The 19168-nt window shown below is 39.4% G+C and overlaps 1 long non-coding RNA gene across 10 annotated transcripts; it reads left to right on the plus strand.

The window, feature by feature from the left end:
- Nucleotides 1-373: 373 nt before the first annotated feature.
- On the plus strand, nucleotides 374-18519 carry LOC113009552 (uncharacterized). 10 transcript variants are annotated; one of them, XR_013902870.1, is made up of 10 exons: nucleotides 379-939; nucleotides 5752-5982; nucleotides 6528-7914; nucleotides 8940-8957; nucleotides 9469-9602; nucleotides 9964-10124; nucleotides 10190-10405; nucleotides 11441-16269; nucleotides 18033-18077; nucleotides 18339-18519. It is a non-coding gene; the product is annotated as an uncharacterized LOC113009552 (long non-coding RNA). The 10 variants fall into 10 exon arrangements; XR_013902872.1 differs by having other exon boundaries at nucleotides 9964-10057; XR_013902868.1 differs by lacking the exon at nucleotides 9469-9602 and having other exon boundaries at nucleotides 374-939; nucleotides 5752-6019; nucleotides 7805-7914.
- Nucleotides 18520-19168: the final 649 nt, after the last annotated feature.

The raw sequence follows: 19168 nt of genomic DNA on the forward strand, positions 1-19168 counted from the left end.
CCGTGGAGATCAGATGTGTGATTATGATAGGTCTCCCTTTTCCTGGAGATAAAGGCTTGAATGGATGTCTGTCCTCTTTTTTTCTTGATTCTAAAAGAAACAGTTTGACATTTTGGGAAATTGTGTCTGCACAGTAGGGGCCTGTTAGCGATGAATAGGGGAATAGGCTCCCCCGCAACCCGAGTTATGTAAGTGATGGGATGGCTGTACGTATACTGTGCCAGCCTCTCTCTTCACATGTTGCCTCCTGTGAGATTCCTGACACCCCTCCCCCACCCATCACCTTCACTCAATACCAGGTTGAGATGCAAATGAGGAGACTTCACTCAGGCAAGTCTGCTGGACCAGACTGGGTCCAGCTAGTTTGTCCCTGGAGCGTTTCCTGTCTGCTGATGGATGGCTGCCCAGAGACTCCGAGGCTCAAGCTCAGAAGCTGCCAATGAGTTCATGTCAGCTGGAACTCAGAGGTTATTTATGTCTAAAATTCCTTCTGTTTTTACAATTGAGTAATCACCTCAGCGCCATGGTCATCGAGACAGAAAATCAGGTTAGTCGTGGAGGATCTCTCCTCTGCACTTCCATGTTATCAAATGTAATTGGTGCTTAGAGTTCTTGAGAAAGTGGTATCAAGTGTCACATTTTGTCTTACGATGGTCCTGTTGTGCTAATTACTGACTGTTTCCACAGTTAAATTATGAGCCTAAATATGAGCCACAGTGTGTCATAAGTTGAACTGGAAGTTAGCACCAACCCTGAAACATTGCTGCTCCCTTCATCTTTCTGATGAGACCTAAACATCAGATAAATGATGATGTCTTTTTTCCTTAACACGATGATGCTGTTGTCTGAGGCAAAGAGGAGTATGAGGAGCAGCTGTACCCAAAAAATTCCCTCCAAGTGGTTTGAGGCGACCCAGGGCCAGCTGGGAAGAGTGCTGCGGTAAGAACACTCATGCAATGATTGATTGATTGATTGATTGGTAATTTATTTCAACATGTGAACAATATACAAGTACATTTAGAAAAGAAATAAGAGAGAAAAAAATACTATACAAATTACATACAAAAAAACATTCTGATTAATTTACATGTTGAAAGGGAGTGGGAAGAAGTATACACTTATTTAATCCCACCCCTGTCCCATAAATTATCAGTGATGTAACACAACCACTGACATGCAGCCTCATACCTCCCATAAGTCACCTTACCATGACTAGTAAACTAAGGTTGATGCTGCATCAGTGTTAATTTACATATTTCATGATTACATTTTTTTTATATCTTACAGCAGTGACTGATTGTTATTACAGCCAAATTACTGTCAAAATTAAATTAGACTTTCTTCATCAAAGAGATCTTTGTGGAGGCGTCTCCTGCTGCTCCATCCGGAGCAAAAATGGAAAATCGTGATGCAAATTCATTTTATTCAATTTATTACCTAATGACCTAATGTCTTCTGCGTTTCAGTCATTTGGTTAGTTTAATGGGACTCCGCCTTCAGATGAAAACAGAGCAACCTTAACTCTTTGCCATGCTGTCAAAGCTTTTCCCCTTTCATCTGTCACCCAGCAAACAAGTCCTTTCTACTTGTATCCACATCCTACACTTAAAGAATGAACTACAATCATTCTGCATCATACATGAGCAGATTTCCTTATAACCTTATGGAAGCCTGAGTATCGCTTGAGGAAGGATCTGTTTATATGTCCAGCTGTCGTCCTGTACTGGTGGACCACGACTCCAGTGTTATATGAAGCTTTTATTGTTTTCAGTCTTTCACTGTAAATATCTTTGTGTTACCAACACCCATGCTTAGTGATTGCAGTGTATGCTCCATTAACTGAATCTGGCTTTGGCTTTATTTACACAGCATGACAAAATCCATTTGTTGTATTTTCTAGTTCCCACGCACCGAGGCACCTACTCTACCAGAACACCATTCTGTATATATGTAGCTGTGTAAGCTCACAGAAGAAGGATTCAAAGATGGTTTTGGTTTAACCCTTCCACGGGTAATAGCCATGTTTCCTTCTGTTTATATGCCAACAGAAATTTCAGTCAAAGTCTTTGAAGCCAGATGTGGAACCCTACAGTCTTCCTGTTGTGATTAGGACTTTGCTGGATCTCACCCCAAATGTAATTTAATATATTCACAAATCCTGAATCCTGGTCTAATCAGCCTCAGTTTCTCCTCTTCGCCTCCTTTATCATCCCAAACCAGGTGGTTCTGTGGGCCTGTGCTGTAATTAAAAAAATGCAAATGGGGTAATCCTGTAAAACAAATCCTTCTGTCTCTGTTAATGAAGACCCCCTAACTGCTTTTTTGTGTAATGAAATATTTGTCTGTGAGTAAACCAGCATTGCTCTCTCCAAAGAGACATGCCAGTCAGACAGCCAGTCGGGATTAGCAGTTTCACGGACAGACTGGGCCACTTTTGGCTGAGCTGCAGTCTGAAAACGATCCAAGAGATAAATGTTTAAAAAAGAAAAAGAAAAACAATGTAAGTATGTCAAGCTGGAGTTGTGGTTGCAATTAGTTGTAATAGCTCCGAAATGCTGCCATATTTAAAGGCAGAAAACTATCTGTAACATATATTAAATTTTACCTGTTGAAAAATCAAACACTGACCATCAGAGACACAAAAGATCCAAACCCCAGCGACCAGAATTGAGTGAAAACAAATATTTGTTAAGTGTCCCATCCCATCAAAATGGACACAGCTACAGTTACATACAAACTTTCCTTCCTTGCTTTAATTGAAAAATGTTGTGGTTGGTGAAAGGGCTTGGGATAGGCTTGACAAAACCCAGATTAAATAGATTCAGAGTGATCCATCCCCTTAGGCTTCTTCTTTTGACAATGCATTGCCGATTCATTCCACACCTGTAACTACAGCTCGTGCAATCCAGTGCAACTGCTCCACAGTAGACACTGCATTTGTGGCCCTTTTGATATTTAGTCTTTATTGAACTCAAGCCAAGGAGAGCATTGGTGCCTCCTCTGGATTCAAAAAGAAGTTTGATTGTCTCGCAGGAAAATGACCATACTTCTCACTTGACCTACACTGTGACCTCAGTACATGCTTTTTTAATGAGTTCATGCTATCTCATTGGCAACATCATTATTGTTCATGTTGGAATTCATGGCCATTAAACCAACATTAAAGGAAAGGATGCCTGAGTCAGAGTCAGGCCATGTCCACACTAATACAGTTTTGTTTGAAGACACATCGTTTTCTCTCCATTTTGGCCTCCCGTCCACACTGAGACGGTGTTTTCGGTCAAGGAAAACGCAGCGTTTTGAAAACGCTCTCCAAAGCGGATAGATTTGAAAACACAGTTTTTGTGTCACATTGTGGCCATCGAACCGGAGCCTTGAAAACGATGACACATTTTAGTCATGTGATGCAGTCATGTGACCAATTAAACTAAGGTAGCGGAGGGCATTAAACAGCAGTGGTTTTCTTTGCTCTCAAATTTTTTCAGCCCTATTAAAGATTAATATCAGTGCGGTGGATTTCTAACATGCAACACTTCTGAGCTTCACTAAATGCTACAGGTTTGATGACTTCACAGTAGTAAACAGTGAGACACAAGGCTACCTCTATGCTACCCCTCCTAACCCAAAATATATTTGATCTGAAATACTTCAAGCCAATCCGTCAGTGATGCCTGTTCAGTGTCCCACTTTATGTTGGTGCAGGATACAAGTACTGTATATCGATATATCTATATATATATATCTACACCTTAATGTAGAGTAGTGAATGTACAATGAATTGAAGGCCAATGCATTTTCAAAGCTGCCCTAAGGGATTGTGCAGATGTCCATCCTTGTGTGTGAAATGGAACAGTCCACCTCCTCCTACCTTACATCATTCAGTTTCCCATTTCATCCTCCCATGCCGTTTAAATCTAGACTATTTTCTATACACAAGAGTTGAACTGAAACTGCCAAAAACAAAGAAGAAAAACAAACAAACAAGAATGTATGCAAAACATTCTGATGCTTTCTGTACAATTCTCGGCCAGACCGCCATCTGCACCTACAGTAAACTGATGAACACCTTTTTCCTATTTACGAACCACTTCCTCAGACATTGCTTCTCTTCATTTTGAGTGACTGTTGCTCTTTTTGTACTTTGTCCATTTGTAAAATTGTTTTTAAATGTTTATACTTGATTTTCAGACTGCCTTTTTTGTACATTTAAATTTATAATCAAACAGTTTAAGCTTTCCCTATGGTGTCTTGAAGACCATATTGTTTAAAAGTCTGCAACTGTGTGCTAGCTTTATGATAAGAATTATCAGCCTATATTGATGGTTACAAATTATTGTGTGGGTGTGCATGTGCAATCTTTTATATAAAAAAAAAAAGATATTTTGTAATGTAATATTGGACTGACTTGCTTTGAAATGCCAGGAATTACAAACTCAGATTTATTGATTTGTGAGTAAATGATTATAGATACTCAACAAATACAGACATTTCCCATCACTTAAACCCAAACAGATCCTCAAAGTATAACTGATCAAACTATTGCATTCAATTTGCCTCAGAAACAACAACTAAGCTCAAACAACAACTAAGCTCAAACAACAAAAATGAGTAAATAAGATTTTCTATGCAAACTGGGCCTTTTTATCTTTAAAGAAACACCAGTTTTTGGGACAGTGCCCAGCTACATTATAATATACTTATTTTTCCTTTTTTTAAATGAAAATATAATTGGTACCAGGAGTTCTTTGCTATGGATATGAGCAGTTGCTCTAAGAAAAGGCTGGATAGAAAACATACAACTAAAACTATTGCTAAACAGCAAACAGGATTCAGTGCCATGGTCCTAGAGTTTTGAGTTGTGTTTGAGTTTCAAATTTGTGTTCTGAAGATCTTCCTTAACTTCTATTTTTATTATTTATTACCTGTTTTTACTGTTCATCTTATTTTGAATTTTTCCTCTGTCAAAAGAAAAGAAATCCAAAATATTGAAAGGAATCTATGCTCTTTATTTTGTTCTCATTTTTATGATGATGGGTATGTTGACAGTTGAGGTCAGGCAGGAGTCTCTGGTCTATTATGTTTGTGGACAACATTAAGAAACAGGTGAAAGACGGCCTGTAGCGGTGGAGGAGTGTTCTGGAGAGATGTTGTGTGAATGAGAGGGAGACAGATTTAACAGAGATGCTGCAGGAAGTAGAAGTAATATAGGTGGAGAAATTCAAATACCTGAGGTCAATGAGCCAAAGCAACATTTATGATGTTATTATCATTGTGTAACCACATCATTTCTTTAGGGATTAATACATTTTTCTGATTCTGATTATGTTTTGTTTTTGTCGTCCAGCCACTGATCAGCAACATCAACTCAGCAGAGAAAACTGCTGTTATATTATCAATGTCATCTCATCTGGTTTTATAGGTAAATATAAACTAGATGAGAACTTTAAAGCAATGTTAACAGTTTTTGAGTTTCACGCTGTTGTTATTTTAAATAAATATGTAGGCCAATAAGTACAAAATCCAGAGAGCTACACAACATGGGACGGTTCATTTACAAAGAAGTGGACAATTTTACAGAGCTTCATTAACTCTTCCAGTCACATATCCTGAAAAGGTTGAGTTAAATTGATTGTCCCCGGTGAATGGGAGGTGTCTGTTTACCTCGGAGATTGAGTGGCAGTCCACAGAGAAAAACGTTGGTCAGATCTGTCTTCATCTAATCCCAGCTAACTGAATTTTGTGTTTCTTCAGTGTTTGGCGGCATGATGTCGAGGATGTGCCGCTTCCCAACCACTGATGGGAACCACCTACGAGTGCTGGAGCAGATGGCTGAGAGTGTCCTGTCTCTAAACGTTCCCAGACAGCCTTAGATGTAAACTGGGATGGTTTGCATCAAAGAGTGAAGTTGCAGGAAGGACAGTGAGCACCTTCAAGTCAAGGGCCGTGGTCTTCAGCAAAGAAAGAGCAGAGTCCTGTCTGCAGGTCAGGGATGACTCGCTGCATCAAATGGAGAATTTTGGTACCTCAAGGTCTTATTATTGGCTTCCTGTTAAATCCAGAATTGAATTCAAAATCCTGCTCCTCACATACAAGGTCTTAAATAATCAGGCCCCATCTTATCTTAATGACCTTGTAGTACCATATCACCCTATTAGAGCACTTCGCTCTCGCTCTGCAGGCCTACTTGTTGTTCCTAGAGTATTTAAAAGTAGAATGGGAGGGAGAGCCTTCAGTTTTCAGGCCCCTCTTCTGTGGAACCAGCTTCCAGTTTGGATTCGGGAGACAGACACTATCTCTACTTTCAAGATTAGGCTTAAAACTTTCCTTTTTGCTAAAGCATATAGTTAGGGCTGGACCAGGTGATCCTGAATCCTCCCTTAGTTATGCTGCAATAGACGTAGGCTGCCGGGGGATTCCCATGATGCATTGAGTTTTTCCTTTCCAGTCACCTTTCTCACTCACTATGTATTAATAGACCTCTCTGCATTGAATCATATCTGTTATTAACCTCTGTCTCTCTTCCACAGCATGTCTTTTATCCTGTCTTCCTTCTCTGACCCCAACCGGTCGCAGCAGATGGCCGCCCCTCCCTGAGCCTGGTTCTGCCGGAGGTTTCTTCCTGTTAAAAGGGAGTTTTTCCTTCCCACTGTCGCCAAAGTGCTCATAGGGGGTCATATGATTGTTGGGTTTTTCTCTGTAGCGCCTTGAGGCGACTTTTGTTGTGATTTGGCGCTATATAAATAAAATTGAATTGAATTGAATTATTCACAAATGAAGGGAGAACAGAGCGGGAGGTTGACAGACAGATTGGGACTCTGTTGTTTTGAAGTAAGAGTTAAGCATAAAAGTGAAGCTGTTGATTTATCTGTCAATCTACCTCCCCACCATCAACTATGGTCGTGAGCTTTAGATAGTGACAGAAAGAATGAGATGGCAGATATAAGTGACAAAATAACCCTTCTCTGAAGGGTAGGCAGCCTTTGCCTTTGTGATAGGATGAAGAGTTCAGTCATTGGGGAGGCATTTGGATTAGAGACACTGCTCCTTCACATCAAAACGAGGCAGCTGATGTGATTCTGGCATGTGATTTGGATGCCTTCTGGACACCACCTGCATGAGGTGTTTTAGGCATGTCCTGGAGGTAGGAGGCCCCAGGGCAAACTGAGGGCTCGGTGGAGAGATTACATTTCACAGTTGGCTTGGAAATAATTCAGTTTTCCCCCAGATGAGCTGGAAGAGGTGGCTGGCAAAAGGGAGGTCTAAGTTTCTCTCCTTAGATTGACCAAACCCATGACTTTGAACGTGGATATATAGGACAGGGAGGATAAATAAAAGGATGTTACATTAAACCAGTGGTTTCCAAACCTTTTTTTTTTTTTTTTTTTTTTGCTAGGCCCCTGTTTGTTTTACAAGAAAATCTTCGCAGCCCCCCGGCACAAACACATTCTCAAACCACACACAGCCATTTATTGTTTTCAAACTCCACTGCAGTTTCTTTCACACCTCAAACCTTTAAAAAACCAAAAGCAAACAAATAAAAGTAAACTACAATAAATTACAGGTTGGAACAAAATAAACTAATACCATCTTTATTTTAAGCGTAGTTGTTTCATTCCCCGTTTGTAAGAATAATTTTTCAAAACATGCCTCTCTGTGCAAAGTGGGTTTAAAAACATAAAACGTGATTTGGACAGGGGAAATGGGTTTTGGTTTAGACACAAATACATATGATTTTAAAAAAATCTTCTTGTGATCACACATACTTCTTTTTGTGCCTCTAAAACATCCTCGTTTGTCTTTCCAGAACAGACATATGATGTCGTAACTGTCGGAGCACCGGCCTCTCACTGCCAGGGTTTCTAAAAATGGCGTTCTGAGGAAGCTCATCCAGAAGTTTGAGGAAGCAAAGAAACAGTAAGTTGAGAGTAAAGTCGGGCGTCACATTAGGGCTGGGCGATATGGCCTAAAATCCATATCGCTGTATAATTTGAAGCACATGCGGTAACGATATATATCGGCAAATATTCTTTTCTTCTGTATAACATATTTTCCACACTATATGGCACACTTAATTAATTTTCTCAAAAATCGAAAGAGTGCCTATGTATGAATTCTGGTTGTGCTTACTGACCTCGAACCGATTTTGGCGTGCAGACATCTGTTAAAAAATGTTTTAGTACTACTTTGGTAAGCTGCACTGCTTGATGGATTGTCAGAGCATTACGGCTGCCGTAGTGAGGAGCTTCATGGAGTAATCTGGGTCCAAAACTCCGTGGGCTTCAGCTCCCAAAGTCGGATGAACACTGAGAGTTAAAAACGGTCTAAATTCTTTCATCTTTAATAAAATCATCAACCTTGCTGCTTTACCAGGTGTAACAATTAAGTTTAACATCCATGCATCAATGAAAACAGAATTTATTAAATTTAACGGAGTTACAAGTTAACAGGAAGTTAGCTTGCTAGTTTCCACCTAAACATTTCATACCATGTTCTGACTGAGAGATTTTTTAAACTAATTAAAACGTACAGCTCTGCTACCACTTCCAACATAAATGAAGACAGAAAAGTAAACAGCAGTGGCGTTTGCAGGGTTACTGAAGTTGGACTACCTGGTATATAATGTTGTGCTACGTGATTGCTAGCGACACAGGTTTGTTAGCATAACATTAGCACAGTGAAGCTGGAGGATGAACGCCAGCTTCACTTTTTTCCACTTGATAAAAGTTAACGTGAGGGATTCTGGTGGTTAGGGACAAATGCAATGGCATAGCGATGACCTCTGCTCCTGTTTTGGGTTTTTATATTTTGCTTTATTCGTCTTGTGATTTGTATTTAAACAGTCGTTTTTGGTCATCTTGTTTCTTCAATTTCTGCATTAATACTTCAGTTCCCATTTTATGGCTTCCTCTTAATTTTGCTTTTGTTACTTTTCCAATCAGCGTAAATGAGGAGGAATGGTGAGTCCTTGCACTGCTTTGCTTGTTTTCATTTGACTGAACTAACTTCATTAGAGTTATTTGATATTGTATTTTGCACTATCCTACTGTATATTACTGTAATAGTAGTATTCTTATTGTATATATGGTATATCTTATTCCTCTGTTCCTCTGTCTCTCTTGCTGCATTGAGTATGTGTATGACTAAAGAATTTCCCTCGGGATAAATAAAGTTCTTCTTATCTTATCCTTAAGATTTTGTACAACAAAGTATTTTCAGTTTTAAGCTGGAAGAATGGGGTTTTGCACAGCTTATCATGTTAATGCAAGGAAAAAAGGGCACGTAGCGCATCGGTGATGTGTTCACTAATATAGAACTAAAATGTGTGTTACCTTAAAATGAGCAAATCCTTTGTCACAAAGTTGTATATGAATACTGCTCATTGTATAAATTCAGTCATTTTAAAGTCTATCAAAAACAAGTCAAATCCTGACAATATTAATGAGACGTTTCTAAAATTCTTCTACACAGATGGTCTGAATTTGTGAAGCGAGTGGTATCGCTCTCCGTCCCCGGCAGTCGGCTCCTCCTTGTTTTTTCTAAGCCACGATTAGGCTCGTTGAGAGCAGGCATGTGCATGCAGACAGTGTTTGTTTTTACATCTGGTGGGTAACGTCCCTCCCTATATTTTTGGAACAGTACCTCTGAAGCTTGATTTAGATTTCTGCAGGAAATTTACGTTCTAACTTCAGATGTAACACCTCTTAACACTAAACCGGTCCATTCCACACTGTTGTTTCCAGTTACAGCGTATATTTCCTGCTGAAGCATATTTCAGGCATAAGACAGAAACATTACAAAAATATACACCTGCAGGCCACTCTATTGTCTTTATTTGACTAAATGCACTAAATTGCTGCCACAAGCTTTTGAACACATGTACCTAATAAAGTGGCTGGTGAGTGTAAGAGTATCCTCAGTCCCAGCTTGGATAAAGACGTGTCTGTGTGTCTTTGTTCCCTGCAGTAGTGCCCTCTCCAGCTCAGTCATCATCCACATACCCCAGGACACTGTCCGAGCCAAAGAGATCATCGCCCACGTCAACACGCAGAAGACTCAGGTCAGCTATTATGCAGAGGCTATCTCAAGCTGCCAAAGACCAATCGCTCGCCAGTCTGGCTGACAAGGTACTAAAAGTGTTTGACGTTACGTGGGGACGCTTCATATTTCATTCATACCCTCTTCCTTTCAGACCCGTCAGCTGGTGACAGTGTGCGGCTGCAAGCTGCTAGCTTCAGCTATTTAGGCCCTGAACGCAGTACGGGGCGAGTACATCGCAACCAAAGCTTCTCCTTCCGCTGAGTCTGAACAAGTAGTGCTCCGCAATGACCAGGATACGCTGAGAGCAAAGTACAGCGGTCACAACAGCCAGTCGTCACTGCACGTGGACTGGCACGAAGAGGAGTGGGTGAGTTGATCAGCAGTTATTGGCTGTTTTCTGATTCCAGATTTTTTATTTCTTTAGCATGAGAACAGACAAGCTTAGTTTCTTGGCACACATTGTGGATACAGCTTAATATCTTAACTAGACTCTGAACTCTGTTTTTCTTTTCTTGTTGCTTCTTCTTCTTCTTGAGTCATCCCTCTCATGTTGATTTCCAGCTCAGGTCACTCCTTACTTTTAAGAAGTTGGAGGATTCGTGAGCAGATTTTCCTTCACCATATCAGCCGACTTTATTCTAGAGAAAATACTCTTAAATGACTCTTCTTTAAAAAGTGTTCAGTGTTTTATGTCTGGTCCGTGTGTCATCTTTGTCTTTACAATGTTGCAGCAATACTGTAGTAATGATATGATATGATATACCTTTATTAGTCCCACAAGGGGAAATTTAAATGTTGGTTTAGTGTAAGCTCAGCTTTTTAACTAATGTAAGAAGTGTTATGACTGACTCGTTTTTAATACCTAAATCTGGCCTCAGTGCACAAACCTAAATGAATCGGTACATATGAAAGCGCCCAAGTCACAAGCTGTGTTCAAGGACATGGATAAAACAAAAAGGTTCAAATTTGTGCACAAAAACCCCACAAATCAGTGTCACTGTTTTAAAATCTGCTGCGAGACCGCTCTAAATGTCAGCTTTTTCTTTACGTAAAGACTGGGGTCTGTAACATATCAGCTCGTTTCTTATTTATTAAAGAACATGCCTGACACCAGGCTTTTGAGTTAACGGCTCCATTAGATCTCTGCAAGTATTTTTAAGTATTTTTAGGTTCTTTCCAGCAGGATTTGTGGCTAGTTCTGGAGCTTGACCCTAAAAGATTTCAGTGTGTCGGTGCTTCTGCTTTCCCTGTTGTCCTTCTGTTCCGTCTTTTTTTCTGTTTCTGTCAAATTTACAAACAACTGCACTCTGAAATACACACTCTTTGCAAGATGTTGTCTAAACTAGTGGTTAGAAGGCATATTTGTGTTTGGTCTCTGATGGTTTATTTACACTTTTTGCAGGCCACGCCCACGGACTACAGAGCCACGATGAGCAACAAAGCCAAGAAGTCTATGGACTTCCTGCTGATGCAGGACACCGCCCCGACGATAGCCACGGACGTGTCACTGCAGTACCGCCTCGACATCGTCTTCTGCCAAACAGTCACCTACACATATTTTAATTATTGAATGTCTGAGCTGATGCGTTTATCCTGCAGTGACTCAGAGTGAAGGAGAAGGCCAAGAAGAAGTGTAAATATCATAAAAGCAAGGAGTTCAGAGCTCTACGACTTAGTGTCTTTATGGTATTTATGTGTGTAATGGAGACCAGGGGTTCCATTACCCTTACTTGTATTTTTATTAATTGACTGACTGATTTGTATTTAAAAACCATAATGAAGAAAAACACACACTGGTTGATTGTGATCTTTATTAGGTTTTTTGGGTTGTTATTTAAGTGACTCGTGAAAGGTGAAGAGACAGGGGGACTGGCCATCCTACCTGTGTCAGGAAAAGAACCCGTGTTAGAGCTGTTCACATTTAAACATTTGTCTGTAACCTAAATTAGTTGTATATGTAAAAAGAGAAGTGTTAACAGTACTCACTTTGTAAAGAGTAAAAGCAGCTCAATCACCTGCTTATGAGCTCCTGGAGCAAACCAATGTGCCAGGCTAGGGGAGTGTGTGTTGGAGTGATTTTGTTAAAAGTTGTCATTATTGTGCTTGGACCTTGTCTTGAACTGTATGTTCAGATATTTTTCTGTTCCTCCCCCACATGTAGGATGTTGGGGATGTTACTAGCTATAGTTTTCAACTGCAGGCACAATCTATGTAAGATTCTGGTTTCCTTATTTGGTAAGGAATGTTCACTTCCTGCCCTTTACAGTATGGGCTCACCATGTAAATGGTGGACTGTTAAAGAGGTTAAGCCATATACGAGGTTGAGGGGAGATACCCTTTTATGACTAGAGATGCGGTTAAAACGTTTGTAACCAGGAAGTCACGTATACACACACACACACACACACACACACACACACAGTGCCTTAGCTTTTACCACACAACATATGGGGTTTACAATGGGCGGTTGTGTAACTGTTTTCATTCAATAAAAGGCTGGAGTTGGAGTTGTCTGAGTTTGGGTGTAGAGCTTGCAACTCTGAGAATCTGACCAGGCTTCCCCTGCACAAGTAAAAACCAATCGAACTCTGATTGTCTTACTTTGTTCTGAGTCAGCGAGGGCTGAAACCTAACTGTGTGGTTAAGGTGTTTTAATGCAGCGGTCCCCAACCGCCGGGCCACGGACCGTCGTTTGGTCGAGAGATGAGGCTCGGGTGTGAAATGTATGGTTTTCAGAGTTTTTATCGTTATTTTGTTATCGTTTTTATCGTTAACTCTGTTTTCCTGGGTCTTTCACGTGTGTTATGAATAAATCTTCTTTTTTTCCGGTACCGGTACTAGTTTTATTTTGTTGTATTTATCTGTGACACCTTAAAGGCCGGTCCATGAAAATATTGTCGGGCATAAACCGGTCCGTGGCGCAAAAAAGGTTGGGGACCGCTGTTTTAATGTATATAGAAGAGACTGAAGTTTATATGTTATGGAATTATTTATAGGACTTGTTCCAAATCTTCATATGTCTATGATGTGCTATATCGTGTTGGTTATATTGTAGTGGTTTTCTTATGGGGAGGGTTTTGTTTTCCTTTGGTTTACTGACCCCCAGACTTGGTCTATTCCAGATGCTCACCTGAATCAGGTAGAGTATGACAGGAAGCCATTTGCTTTTCAGAAGGGTTGGATTCTTTGCTGTATCACCATGTGTTCTCATTAATAAAGTACATTTTACTCCAGTCTCCTGCTATTTTAGTGGAAGTGACCCATGACCGTCGGCCAAAACTGACAATATGACTATTAAAAGTCTGAGTAATACTGTAATTTTCTGCTGCTCATTCCTGTGCAACATCCCATTTGGCCTCCCGTCATATTTCTTTTCAAGATTTTCTTATTTAATCACTAGTGTACATATATTTATATTTATAGATACATATATATTTAGTCATCTTTTCTCTTTTACCACGTCTCTCTAATATTTTGCTCTTTACTATTTTTCTATTTTTTATTTTATTATATTTCTACTGTACCATGCTGCTGAGTGACTGCTGCTCGTCAAACACATTTCATTGCAATGTTGACCCTGTGCTAACTTGCATATGACAAATAAAACTGAAAACAGTAAAGGCAAAGGGAACACATCAAGTAAGGATTTCACACTCCCACTCACAACGGCACTTTCAAAGCATAAAGCCAAATATTTCAAAATTTCATTTTGAGGCATTTTAAAAATGAATGTGTTTGAGTTTCATTGCTCCAAAGCAATGTTTTCATATAAGCAAGACAACAACCAGTTTGCAACCATGTAAGTACAGTCCTCTATTGTAAACAGACGTGTTGGCAATCTGTCTGCGTTTATAAATTAGACAACAGTTATTTGCAGATCTTCATCAATCTGCCTGAGAGTGATTGCAGTCGGTCTGAGTTGGACTGCAACTGTTTTGAGTCAGGTTGCCTCCAAGGAGGCAGTTTATTATTTTCCTTTCCTAGTTGGAGAGATGGCTGTTGTTTTGTTTTTACTGTAGTGTGCTGGGCCATTAATGGCTCAGGGGCTGCAGCGTATCCGCGCCAACACCTAAGGCCAACGTGGAATCACCGGTCAGACTAACATAAAGAAAAAATCTGTTAAATTACACATTTGTATTCATTAAGTCACAGACAATGAAAACAAGCAGAAATCAAGATGTAATATTTTTATAATTTTATTGATGTTAAATTAAAGTCCCAGCTTAGTTATGTTGTCAGTGCAAGTCACTTCAATCTGTATAGCACCAAAGGAAACAATGATGTTTTCAAGGTGCTTCACACTGTAAGGTAACAACTTACAGTATTAAAAAGAAAACCCCAAAAGAACAAACCCCTCTGAGCAAGCACGAGGCGACAGTGGGAAGGAAAAACTCCCTTTTAAGAGGAAGAAACCTTCGACAGAACCAGGCTCAGGGCGGGGTGGCCATCTGCCGCGACCATTCCTGGGGATTTCAAAAATGACTTGATCTGATCTAAATGTAAAACTAGCTAATTTAAAGTGTCCAGTGAGTTTTAGAAAATATCTTGCTGTTGATATCACGATGTCACTATAAAGGGGAAACTTTGTTTCCTCCCTTAAACCTCCCAAAAAATGCACGCACCGATGAGAAGCACTTAGATATGCAACTTGGTTCTGTGAATATCTTTCTTTTGAAAGTTTTAACAATATCTTCATCAAGATCTTGGACGTTTAATTGCCAGAATGTCACAATAACCGCTGCATGCTTCCATCTTTTACAGAGGGATTTGAAAACCCTCTCGCTGAGTTTCTTGAACTTCTCTGGGGGGATTTTGTCGTATTCTGCCCTGATTTCAGTCCAGATTTTCATGGTAAGCCGGTTGGAGATAGCTTCAGCATCTTCAATGATGAAGACTGTGCCTGATTTTTTTGCAACCCGGGAAATCAGTCCTTCCACAAAGCTTTCCACTGAAAGTCTGCATCTTTCTTTCTTTTCATATGATTCCAGTCTATCGATAATTGTTACTGCCAACAGGTGTTCTTGGAATACTGAAGTAGTTATGATATTAAACATTGGTTGTCCCATTAAATTCATTGAATCCTCCTCCCCACTCCTCCCCAATGATATTAGTGACAATTTATGTAATTTGTCACAAATATCAGTGAAAATGGCATTAGCAATGCAGTCAAAATAATTCTGCACTTTTCGGTCTAAATGCAAATCCATCCACTTGAATTTGTCCAAGAGTAGATCCAACAAACGTTTTTGGTGAGAATGAGGGCACTTTAAAAGTTTACCAAGCTTTGAAAGCACAGCCTGAATTAATGCCTCTAACAAGGTGTTTTCAGGTGGCTCACAGTCTACAGAAGATCTGTGATTCTGTATCTTTTTATATGACTCCGTTTGACTTATGTTTGTTAACGGTGGGATGCTGGCTTCATGTTCAACACAGGATTTCTGCTGCTGGGGATCTGGAATTGGATTGTTTTCTGCTTTTGCAGCACTGTGTTGGTCAGCATTTTGACAGCGTTCTTCTGTGTTAGCTGTTTCTTGGCTGTTAGCATCTATATTCTGTGCTGTATCAAACTCCTGCTCAGCAGAATCGTCCAAAAATTTCACAGGTGACAAAAACGTTTTGCCAGTGGTGGTGTGGACAGAACAGTTTTGATGTACAGGGGAGTTCTGGGAAGACCTCAGTGGTGATACTGCTCCTGACTGTTCACACAGGTCCATTACGTCCTCTACAAAACCTGCAAGCCGCTTAGCGGTGGAGCAATCCGGATAGCCTGAGGTAAGCTCTTCCCACTGCTTGTACGAAAAATCACTGAACAAGTTATTCAAGAGGGATACTAAAGCATGTACTGTAGAATTATCCCGATTGGTCTGAACTGTTTCATCATTTGTCATTGTGTTACAGTTTGAGCTTGCCATTTCACTTTTTTGTTTTTTATGCCTAAAATGTTGTTTTGTGTTAAACTCCGTGTTTGAACGTTTAAAGCGCTGCTGTCCCGCTGTATGAATGCGTTTCAACTGAACAGCCAGGTCTATATATAAGGTCGGTTTCTTTGTAACGTCACCAGTCAAAGGACTGGCCCGGCTCGTCATAACGAAAGGGGGCGGGACAAATCTGTTGCTTAGCAACTGAAAAAAAGGCACACCGCGCTGAATGCTACATCCGTCCTGCGACGGTACACCGCCTCCGCACCACCGTTTAAACATGAAGTGTGGATGTTAGAAGATCCCAAATATGGTGAGCTACTGGAAAATTACTCACGTTTTTGTTCTTGAGAGTGAGCGATAATAAGCGACATTTTATTGAGAAATTACAGTAGTCTGTCTGTTTCTCTTCATAGCTCTTTTCAAAACACGGTTACCTTTGGTTTGTTTGGCTCGCAGCTTAAAACGTAGTTTCAGTGTTTTTGCCTTCTGTGATTAATTCTGGTTTGCCTGCTTTATGGAGCTCAAACCAAGGCAAAATTGAAGTATCAGTATTTAAATGTAAATAGACTCAAACTAGGAGTGGATCAAAGGGGGTCCTTTCAGGTGCCAAATCTCCACTGCTAACATTTTATGCATGTTTAGCTTAATTGTAGAAAAGGTGCTTGTAATAATGTTTGGGTGAATAGGTGAATGAGGCATGTTGTATAAAGCGCTTTTTAATGCACGAGCAAAATACAAAAACCCTATATAAAAAGCAGTCAGTTTACCATTTATGTATTTGTTCCATTGAACGCTTCTGTGAAAATCAATTTGATACTTGTTCAAATAAAAAATTTGAATCGATTAGTTGTTTTCTCAACATTTATTAATCGACTATATGCAGAAAACTGTGACACTGTGGAACCCTTATTTTAAAGACCTCGTAGTTTGATAGTTTGCTCCCTGACCGTGGTTCTGCCAGAGGGTGCTTCCTGTTAAAAGTGAGTTGTTCCTTCCCACTGTATTGAGGTTTTTTCTTTTTAATTGTAGACTTTCTACCTTACAATCTATACCACCTCGAGGAGAATGTTGTTGTGATTCAGCTCTGCATAAATACAATTAAATCGAATTAAGTGGGTTCAGCTAATTTGTGAAATAAATGTGAGTGACACGGTAAGTAATAGCCTGCATGTAACTCATTGTAAGAAGAGCAATATCGCCCCCTCCTGGTTCAACTTTTTTTTCTTTGCAGTAATCTTTCCAATAATAATACATATGCACTAACCTCATGCTTGCTGTTAACAATAGCCTAAAGACATAAAATCAAGTTTAGTTTTTTCTTTAAGTTTATGTTTTTTATATGGTTGGCATTTATTTTGTTTCTTTTTAATAATTATATTGATTCTATTGATTGTTTGCCAAGCACTGAGGTCTCTGCTTAGACTGTGCTACTGGGATCACTGATTTAAAAATGAGGCAAAAGCACCAAAGTTGTGCTCAAAAACAGTACAGTGAGCTACAACCTGTTGCTGTAGTAATTCTAACACACTTATTGTTTTTAAATACATACATGTTTAGTTTTTTTAAACCTAATTATATAATCTTTTTTTGCAAAAGTGTCACCTAAACACCCAAATATACGTAATTCAAAACTTACTTTAATTATTACCCATTTGGCTGGTAACATGGACCCAGTCTGATGGATAGTTACTGAACAGATAGTCTTTTCTTTAAAGGCTGCAGTCAAAGCAAATCATTGTAAAAACAAGACAAGTCAATAAAAAACAAGTAATAACTATAATATTAAACTACAATAGAGAGAAAATCCAGTAAATATAATTATATTATGTAAAAAAATATACAAATATTTACCTCTAATTTAAAAAGACATTACAAGGGTACTAGTTTCATTTTAATCTAAACATAATCTAAATTGACACTAAATCAGTTTAAATATTACAGCTGAAGGTGATTTTAATAAATGTACTGCTGCTTGACTTTGTTTTACTACTGCAGTATAATTTATCATGTACAAAAGCTCCAAATGTTGTTTCTCTGACTTAATGTTCTGATGACGTTTGTGTTATTTTGCAGGAAATAGTCAGGACCCAGATGAACCTGTGCTGGAATTCAGTGTGGGTGAGTAATATGAGCATTTATGAAGGCTGTCCATGACCCGTAATTAAATTTAGCGTCATTAGTCTTATTTTGTCTCTCAGTGCAGGTATGTAATGTGACAAAACCTCTAATGATCTGATATGTTTGGGATGGATGGGCTGTGAATTATATAGTGAATTGTCTTATTTTGTCGCTCTGTGCAGGCTAGGGCCTATTATATGCTGTAGCCTGAAGGCAGCTGAGTTGCAGAGGATGGAGTGATCACTGGCTTTCTACTTACAGGGTGGTGGGTCTCAGAGGACAATTGCTACCCCTGTTGAAGTGAACAACGTGTGGAGTGCAACTGGCTTTGTGGCATAGCTGGCTCTGGCCTTGGACTGTGTGTTTTTACTTTGTACCTAAATGGGACACTGGACTTTTAACTATTATTCATTGTGTTTATAAATAAAATTTTAGAATTTTATTGACTGTCATCTTTTTGCCCACGGCGGAGACGGTTGGTCAGACCTAGAATCTCTTTATGTGTGTGTGTGTGTGTGTGTAACATCAGCAGGGTTTTGCATAAAAGAGTGTGAGCAGGTCAAAAGGTCAATTCATTTATTGTAGTTTTATGGCAGCACCTTCTAGTGGCCTTGAAGCAAACAGTCTCCTAACTAAGCCATGGCATCTCCGGTCTCTCCTACTTTTGTGTGCTGTGCTGGAGGAGCAGCATTGGATCTAGTGATACTGAGTAAGCTGATTAGGACCGGCCTGGAGAAATGTGGTTTGCATGAAGTATCAGGAGAAAAACAACCTTGTATTGTAAAATAATAATACACGAATAATAAATACTTTTCATGACATTCAGATTTCTGGACTCACGAGTTCATAGAACATTAATGTTACGAAACATTGAGATAAGTCTTAAAACTACATTGTATACTTATTATTTATTTACTTTAATCAGATTTGACTGGTATTTTTAAACATTAAGTTTTTGTTCCTTCAACTATTGTATTTAAGCTTATGACTCACTCACAGTATGTTTATATAACTGTCTAAAAAACAGTGAGGATGTGGCCGCAGTGGCTGAGAAGCAAGAAGTTTGCTTTTTCTTTTTTTTTTTCTTTTTT

The sequence above is a fragment of the Astatotilapia calliptera genome, chromosome 17 (assembly GCF_964374335.1).
Source record: "Astatotilapia calliptera chromosome 17, fAstCal68.1, whole genome shotgun sequence".
Lineage (NCBI taxonomy): Eukaryota > Metazoa > Chordata > Actinopteri > Cichliformes > Cichlidae > Astatotilapia > Astatotilapia calliptera.